Genomic DNA, 9,948 nt, shown 5'->3' with positions numbered 1-9,948 from the left:
GAATACATTATTTCTAATGACTTCTGAATATAATTCTCTGATGATACATTCTTAGTCAGATGCCTTCTATTTCCGCCAGAAACTTAAACCAACAAACAAACCCAGATTTTATAAACCATAGAAAAATACAGTAACTTCTATGGCATGCTATGAGCTAGCATTACTCTGATCAAAACGAGACAAACGTAGCACAGGAAAACTCGAAACCACGCTCAAATACTAGAGTACATGCAGAAGTCCCAAAACAGAATCATATAAAAATGAACCAAGTGCATTATTAAGGAAACATACACCAGGAAGTACACAGTGTAGCCTCGGAACGTCAGTATAGTTAAGGACTTAAAATGTCATCCACCCACTCATCAAACAAGGGTTACTGAGCATGCCCATGTGACAGACACTGTGCCTGGCCCTGGGAAATCAGTGGCAAACCAGACCACCTTTTAAGGAACTTATGGATAGGGGAGTGAACAGATAAACGAAGCACATAATTTCACGTAATCGTTAGGTCTTAAAAAAGCTTTTGCTGCAGCAGACGTATGTACAGAAGTCTATGAGAGCTACTGGGTTGACTTCTCCAAGGACAAGACTATGAGAGCTGGGGCTGGATGAGGGAGTCACTAAATGCCATGAAGAGAAAAGGCCAAGGTCCAGTGAGGGAGACAGAGGAGCCCCACCCAAGGCACGGAGGGGTCACCTTTGCGGCCTAATCCCTACAACTTGTCACCGCAGAGCCTGTGTTGTGCTACCCGGGAGGCCCAATCGTTACATTTTTGGAGATTCTCCAAGCTTGTTGTTCAGCAGCACCATTATTAAAAAATTAAATTACATAAAGTTGCAATTAAGTAAATTAAATTTACAACAGATGGAGATCCTCACCACTTCCCGATTATTTGCCAACATTGACTATCGTCTGTGCTCCTGAGGCTATTTTCACCAACCGCATGTGAATGACAGAGGGCCATTTAATGGCATGATGCTGCGCACAACGTCCCAACTCTGATTTCAGAGATGGGCCGGTAGCTAGAAATCAGCCCTGTAGGATTTTTGCACCGTGGAAATCAACGAGTGCTGTAAATCAGGACTTTACTTATTGTTTTGTTGACTCTTCAAATTTAAGGTTTTGTTGATCATCTAGAACATCGTGTAGAAAATGTGGATTAAATGTAAAAGTGGGACACATCTGTAGCCACTGCATCAGCCACGTATCCGTAGACACAGGTAAATAACCCAAAGTATTTAACAAATATTCTTCCAGTATCTGATTGCGCAAGGTAGTCGCTCACGTCATTGCCATCTGAGCAATATTCCGACACCCATTTGTCTGATTCGGTGAAATTTTAAAAAAAGAAATAAAAGAAAATAACCAACATTTAGGCCAGCTCTAAACTCATTGGTCAGTGGTGTGTGTGACTTCTTGTCATGGAAATGGATAGCAACCAAGCAGTTAAGCAGTTACTTGTAGTTTGATTTTGTGACACTGCTGTTGGCAATAAAATTATAACAATGGCTATAACTTTATAAAAATTATAAAAATTGCTATTTTGCAAGAAATAGCAATTCATTTGAAGTTTTAGGTCTAACCTGAATTTCCAAGCAGCATTTTAACTTAAAATTTATTTCTACAACTATATAAAGAAATATTTAACACAAATTTTTACATCAACCTTCAAGCAGTATCATGTTTCATTCACCATTTGTACATATATACGTATGTACATATATGTGTGCTTATTTTTCTCTCAGAGTCAGTCATTAAACACTTACCAGCACATCTCTGTCTCTAAACTAGGAAACTGAGTAAGGAAACCTCATTTAAAAATGGAGTCAAGAGACCAGAAAGGAGCGGAAGAAACCTACTTTACTATTCTGGCGGGAGGAAGGCAGACTTTCTCCTTGCCCAGCAACAAGCTCAGCCAATAAGAAAATGCCACAACTCAGCCAATGAGAAACTGTCACCACCCTGAACCCTCACTTTCCTCCATTGGGCTTTCCTCTAAAGCAGCCCCTCCCGACTTCCTCCTTTTCTCTACACAGTAATACTCCTCTCCTTTGATCTCTGGACTTGCCTATGGTTTGCCACAGCTTGTGTGTCCCAAATTGCAAATCCTCTGCTATTCCCAAATAAACCCATTTTTCTGGTAAAATTACTGGCTGTTTTTACTTTTCATGTTGACAAAACCATACATCTGAGAGAGGCCCCTGAGTATACATGCACAGAGGACAGGGAGAAGCAAAAAAAAAAAAAAAAAAAAAAACCTTTTAACACTCACTTGTTCTTTGTCTTCAAATCCTAACATGTTTCCTGAGGGGAAGAGGGATTATGGGAAGAACTTCTTTTCCCTGTACTAGAGAAGACAGAGAGGAAACAAAACCTACCCGTTATTCCCATTATAGACTTCCCTAACTTGAAGGCTTTCTCCCAGGCTCCAGATCCTTGTATCTCAGACTGATGGAGTATCAATCATCTAAGTAGCCAAAACAGATGATATGGCCTCTTTTCAGAGAGGACTGACTTGGTGCTCACAATACTCTGATCGTGCAGCTGAAACCTCTTAAAGACCAAAACGCACGGGCCCCAAGGGGGCATTTATTAGTTTTTCTCCTTAGAGATCTTCCTTTACTTGAAAAACTTTCTCCCACACTCCTTCCAGTTAACGAGTCCTCAGAAGCTTTCTAGAAACAGTGCTATTGCACAAGATGGCTTCGGAAGTGCTAAAAGACTTGCCTGGAAATAAAAATCGCGTGTTTGACTTCAAGACAGAGGTGAGGGCTCACAAGCTTATTTTGCAACCCTAATAATAAGTGGAATTAATCGTAATCAACTTGGAGAACTCAGACGTTTATGACATCACTTGTAATGGTTTGCCACAGCTTGTGTGTCCCAAATTGTAAATAATAAATTCAGCAAAAAGATGCATCGTGTCTTATCAAGGAACTGTGTGATTCAGAGCCACTATAAACAAGGAAGACATAATTAATCACAGCCCTTATTTTGGAAACTTAGTTGTTTTGAAAACACTTTGGTTTCTGATGATCTTTAAGCGGCATATCTTCCGCTGGAGACCTTGAGGACTGCCTCCTAGGGTTCCTTCCCAGAACACAAGGATGATTCCATACTGGTCCGTCCATAAAGGGGATTCGCCAAATTAGACAGTCAACCCTGCTACAGTACCATATTCGTAACAATGGTTACTAAAAAACACGTTTGAAGATGCTCGCTGTAGGTACTGTAAAGTTAAAAATCCTTAGTAAACTGAGGACAATGGGATACATTCCAAAAATTGTTGCGTGAACAATAACAACAACAACAAAAAAGCCCAGCATCATATGTTCAATAGTGAACTGATAGTTTTATCGTCATTAGTGTCAAAAGCCTGCAAGAAACAGTCCTTGTCACCACCATATGTCTTGTTGTGGACTATTAGACAAAACCACTAGCCACAGCATTTAACCATGGTCAACTCTAAGACAGTATCATCCTTTCCCATGACTTCATTGCTTACCTGGTATGGTGGCCAGCTTCCAAGATGGTGGCACTCCTTTGGCAATCAGGTCGTAATAGACAATGATGCCTGTTTCAGTCACAAAGCGTCAGAACATAGCAGCTGACTGATTCCCAGCAAGAGACTGCCCATAAAAGGAGATATTTTCATTTATCACCATTTTTATTGATAAATTCACAGTCCTCTAAAAACAATCTTTGATGTGAAGCACAAGGGTCTCCCCAAGCAGTTCACTGAGAACATCACCAAAGAGGGAGTCCTGATGCCCATGGCTACAGAGGATGCGCGTAGGAGGTGAGCCACTTACCATCTCCTATAGGCGGGCAGAGCAGCTGACCCAGCAGGGTCTTGGGCAGCACTGTCATCTTTTCGGTCAGGGCATCCATGGAGCTATCCTAGGGTAACGGAGTGAAGTCCAGGTGTTCTGCCACCATGACAACAATGTAGTGCTTGAGAAAGAAAAATAAATATGTAGCTAGTCATGGCTGGGCGGGCAGACCTTATTTTAGGGCATTTCTTTCAACAATGTAAGGAGCTGGGCTTACGTGGTGATAGGATTAGCGGCAATGGAAGGAGGCACGTAAACTTTCAGCCTGAGGTTTTCAGGCATGAGTTTCAGCTCAAGTGCCCGATGGCAGAGGACCCCAAGGACACGGCAATGTCCTCTCACTTCCAAGCCGTGTAATTTCTCCAAGTATCTTCTAGTCAGGAGTGTCCTTCCAAGAAACAGTATATGTTAACCTGGGGAAATGTATAATAGGGGATTTATAACACCAAACCAAAAGATTTCCTTTCAATTCATCACCAATACTATTGAGAACCTAGACCTGGTCCTTATTCCCGTTTTATTCATCATTCTTCTCCATAAAAATGAATTTCGTTCTGGCCCGTGGCTCTTGAGACAGCGGTCAAACGAGTTATATGACTGATTTGCTCTGGGTAAATATTAGAATGTAACAACTTTGTCTTGTAATTTCGATATATTGGTCATCAATTTTCACATCTTGGAGACAAGCTTGTATTTAAATGGCCTTAGATTTGTGTAGGTAAAATGTACTTTCTTCCCATCGAGAAAATAAACATAAAAGATTAGTGATTCGAAGAGAAGCCAAAGCATAGACAAAGCAAGACCCCACAAGTGGTTAAGAGGTGTAATGAAATCAGAGGTACTGTGTAGTGTGGTCACGCTTGGTCCTACGGCTCACGTGGATGTAAAATCACATTCATGTAATATACGCCACATAACTGATACTTTTCCTTAATGAGATTTCATCTTTTGTGCTTTCAAAAAGAATCCATTTTATTAAAAATTTGAAATTGGCCTTACTTAAACTCACATGACAGTAGTTTCTCTGACATAATCGCACTTGAGAGGGGAGTGACTAGGGAACAGAGTAGTAGAGGCAGGACTGATATGTAAGATGGACAGGTGCAAAGACTTCCCAATTCTTCTCTTAGAACTAACATTTGAGGAAACTCCATACCGTTTTTGCACCAGTCTGCATTCCCACTGAGAGTACAAGAGTTAAAAGTAGAACTAACCTAAGAACCAGCAAATACTAGGTATTTACCCAATAAATACAAAATACTAATTCGAAGGGATACATGTACCCTGATGTTTACAGCACCATTACCTACAACAGCCAAATTATGGAAATGGCCCAAGTGTCCATCAACTCATGAATGGATAAAGAAGATGTAACATAGGGGTGCCCGGGTGGCACAATCAATGAAGTGCCTGACTTCGGCTCAGGTCACGATCTCACGGTGTGTGAGTTTGAGCCCCGAGTCAGGTTCTGCACTGACAGTGGGGAGCCTGCTTGGGATGCTCTCTTTCTCCCTCTCTTTCCCCCCTCCCCAACTCATGCTTTCTCTCTCTCTCAAAATAAACAAACTTAAAGAAGATGTGGCATATATATACAATGGAATACTACTCAACCATAAAAAAGAATGAAATCTTGCCGTTTGCAACAATGCGGATGGGGCTAGAGAGAAATATATCAGAGAAAGACAAATACTGTATGATCTCACTCATGTGTGGAATTTCAGCAACAAAACGAAAGAGCATAGGGACACAAAGAGAAAGGAGAACCAAGAACTACACTCCAGAGAACAAACTGATGGGCACCAGAGGGGCGGTGGGAGGGGCACAGGGGAGACAGGTGATGGGGATTAAGGACAGCATTTGTGGGGACTGGGTGCTGTATGTATGTAAGTGTTGAATCACTAAATTGGACACCCGAAACCAATCTTCCAGGTACATTAACTAGAATTTAAATGAAAACTTAAACAAAAAAGAACTAACATTTGGTGGAAAGATATTCATACATTTGGGGGTGGTTTTACTTTAACAAATGATTTCTGAAAATATGTGTTCATCTTTTTCACATCAGTGCTACAGTTCCTCAGAATAGCCTTCCTCTCTTCACAAGTCATTTTACATCTTAAGTCACACACAAATACATTATTTATTCCACTGCCTTCCAATCCAATGTCCTAAAGCCCACTGCTCAAGGAAGGGGAGCTGTAGTTTTCAATACAAAGCACTTTAATATTGACTTGATGGTAATTAGTCTGTTTTTTCCACAAAACAGACTGGATATATATGTATAATGCACATAATTTACATGGAAATTTCAAATAGGAGTAGACCGCAAAAATTATAGTCCAATAGCACCATGATCAAATATTCCCTTCCCAACCCTCTCATTCACTTTTCATGTTACTTTATTAACTAGTTACTATTAAATTTTAAAAACATAAATTTAAGAAAACATACATTTTAACATAGATTTTGCTTTCATATTAAATAACATTTGTGCTAAAAAAAAAAATCCCAAGACCCAAAACAGTGTTAAATTCAAAATTTGCTCAAAGGGCATATGTACCTACTTATTACTTATTTTACCTGAAGAAAACAGTGCTTAGTAAAACAAGACTAACAGTATTCTTAACATTAGCCAAATATATCTCAACCTAAAGTCCAATATCATGTTTGATGATGAAATATCGTACTGTTTCCAGGAGTGTATGTGTGTGTGTGTGTGTGTGTGTGTGTGTGTGTGTGTACTAGCTATGGGTGTTTTTTTTTCCCCTCCTCAAAAAGGCAGAAAAGTTCTGGAAAATATGGAGAGAAAGTTGAATCACAGATAAATTACACAAAAAAAATATGTTTCATTTTTATTTAAGTAGAAAATATACGAGTATGGTCAAACCTAATAAAGAACAAGCTCAAAAGTGATCAGTATTGATCAATGTATTTCCTACATTAAAGGTTAGACGTCACCTCTGGGAGAACATTAAATAATGAGCATGTCAGGCCAAACTATGATCCAAATGGCTCCATATTCAGTAATAGGCACAAAGCCAAGTCTATGGTTCTATCAGTCATCAATCAGGAGAGACAAACCACACAGCGAACTGAGTGAGGAAAGCTTAGTAGGAAGAATCGTGAACTCAAAGAACTGCAGACAGGAGGAGGTGGCTGGACGGAAGTAAGAAAACTCTAAGTGACAGGAAGAACAGAGGTTAGGGGCAGCTGCTGCTCCCCCCCACCACCCCCCCGCCCTCCGGCTGAACAGGCACCAAGGGCAGAGACCCAGACCTTACTAGCAGGGTGGGCTGGGAGTTGCAGACGGCTGTGCCCTGGAGGGAGCCAAGTTCAGGTGTCCTGGCGCTGCAGAGGTGGCCCTGGAGCCTGTGGTGGGCACCCACATCCAGCAAGCAAATGTTTTTCTTCCAACAACGTCCCTCTAGGGCCATCTGAGGACACTTCAGTGCCAGCTGACAAAGGCCTAATATTCAGTAAAGGCCAAGTCCATTTCCCGGGAGCAGGCCAAAGGGGATATTTTTGCTAAAACACAGGGCACAGCTGGCCCCCCTGAGGAAGTGTGGAGAAGCCCCAGGACATTCCTGACATCACCTCCAGGCTCTCTCTCTCCAAGCCTTGCCCGGAAGGACCCGAGGAGGTGCCCCCGGGCCGTTGTTACCTTCCTGCCCTTTCCCTCAAGTTGCTCAGAACCGAACATTAACTCAAGTAGGTTTACTTCCCAGGCCATTCTACAAAGAAGAAATAGAAGCAAGCTCTAACACCCGTCCCGCCAGAAACTAAGCTCCTTTCCTCCGTCCATCCAAATCCCCACCATTACTCGGTTGGCCAGGTGAGCAGCCAGATGGAGAAGGAAGGACGCCAGCAATAAGAGGGCTGCAACGTAGTTTCTTTCTGATTATATTCATCAGCTCAATTGAGTATGCCCGTAACCCTCAATTATTGTTTATCGACATAAAACTTCAGGTCCCACTAAAGAGTGTCTTCTCCTAATTGCTGTCGCACAGAGCCAGGACCTGCACAGTAGGCCACAGCTGCTCTGGGGGCCAAACTCGAAAAAATAAATCTGTTCATCTGCTCAGACAAAAAGCTTTTCTCTCTTGGCCCATATTCTAGATGGTCACAACAAAACAAACAAACAAAAAACCCCAAAATACTTCCCAATGATGCACAGCTACAGCCAACACACAATGGACATGAATTGCAAACATCACATCAGCCTTTGTTGTTAAAAGCAGCTGAGATTTGGGGGTCATTTCATACCTCATTCTAACCCAGCTTGTGGTCTTCCCATAGGGCTACACCTCCAGAGCTCACATCTACAGCCAAGACAGGAAAAGAAGGGGAAAAAAAAGATGAGGCACAGGCCTACTTTTTTAACCCATCAATGGCCAGAAATGTGTATTTCCAAGGAAAGCACAAAGAGGAGGATTTTGTCTTTATAGCCATTAACAGTAGAGAGGAAAGCTAGGACACAGAAATTAGAAACTCTACTTGTAAGTAGTCATCTTTCTTTTTCCTTCTCTCTTTTTTTTTTCTTTCTTTCTTTCTTTCTTTCTTTCTTTCTTTCTTTCTTTCTTTCTTCTTTCCTTCCATTTCCTTTCTCTTTCTTTCTTTCTTTCTTTCTTTCTTTCTTTCTTTCTTTCTTTCTTTCTTTCTAAATTTATTTATTTTGAGAAAGAGAAGGGGGAGGGGCAGAGAGGGAGAGAGAGAGAATCCCATACTGACAGTGTGGAGCCAGACATGGGGCTTGAACTCAGGACCTGTGAGCTCATGACCTGAGCTGAAATCAAGAGGTGGAGGCTTAACCAGCTGAGCCACCCAGGCGCCCCTAAGTAGTAATTTTTGTAATTTATTAGAAGTAAAAGTAATTTAAGTAAAATTCTATGCTCAAATCTAGTCTTCTCCAACCCTTGTGCTACTATTCACTTTCCAGAGTTCTCAACCAACTTTTCCATGCATCCTGCCCATATCACAGAAATACATTCATGGTTTTTGAACCTACTTCTTTAGATTTGTGTTTGGAGTTGTTTTCTTCAAACTTTTTTTTTTTCTTTTAATAATCTTTTGGGATTACTATCCAAACATCACATTAGAGGTTTCCTAGAAGAAATATTTTCAAGTGTTTTATGTTTTCAATAACATCATAAAACATGTGAAATCAACTTGGGGATTTGGGCATTTTGGAAGGAGGAAGTATAAGTGCAAAGGCCCTGAGGCAGGAAAGAGCTCCATGGGGAAGGCAAAGGGAGAGTGGATGGAGCGGAGGTCAGCAAGTGACCTGATAAGCGACACCTGCAAGAGACTGAATTTGGCCCAATTTGTCTTAATTGCACGGAGAAAACTCTGGAAAACTTTAAACCAGTAAGCAGTGTTATCATATTTACATTTTCAACATTACACCTGCTGCGTGGAGATGCACTAAAAGAGAGGAGAAGCTGTGGGCCAGGCAAGAGTCTGTTCTACTTACTCGGAAGACAGGTGATTGCATGAGAAATGGAGGAAACGACTAGTGATGGTATTTGGAAAACGTCTGAAGGCAGAGCCGACGGAACATGCTGGTGGAGTGAATGCTCACTACCGAGGGGAAGAGCAGACTAATTAAGAAAGACTCTGAGGTTTGGGGCAAGATTAGGTGGGAAAATGGTAATGCCCCCTCCCCCCCAGGGTAGGGGGAGATGGAGAGGGTTCCGGAGTCGTTCTTGTGGTCATGTTAAGACCGAGGCACCTCCTGGATACTCAAGGAGAGATGAAGGCAGCTGAAGAGGTCAAGTTCTGAGCTGAGGGAAGAGGTCAGAGGAAGGGCATGTAAGAAAGGAGACCGGGCTCATCTCGGGAGTGAGCCTGAACACAGAAGAAATTCAAGGACGCCAGCCTGGGCACACCAACAGGGGAGGCTAGAGAAAACATGAGAACCTGCTAAAAAGATTCAGGAGCAGCAACCAATGAGGCACAAGGAAAATCAGGTCCGGCTCACGGGTGACCATCAAGTGAAACAATCCAGGCGAGAAGCAGGTGAGGAAAGCTGTCGGGCTTCTCAGACAAAACCTAGGAACTGGCCACTGGATCTGCCAGCATGGAAGTCACTGATGGCTTCGCCAAGGGCTTTCTCAT

The sequence above is a fragment of the Panthera pardus genome, unplaced genomic scaffold (assembly GCF_024362965.1).
Source record: "Panthera pardus isolate Hobbes unplaced genomic scaffold, ASM2436296v1 HiC_scaffold_17, whole genome shotgun sequence".
Lineage (NCBI taxonomy): Eukaryota > Metazoa > Chordata > Mammalia > Carnivora > Felidae > Panthera > Panthera pardus.
The sequence above is the reverse complement of the archived record's forward strand: the minus strand, read 5'-3'. Positions refer to the sequence as shown.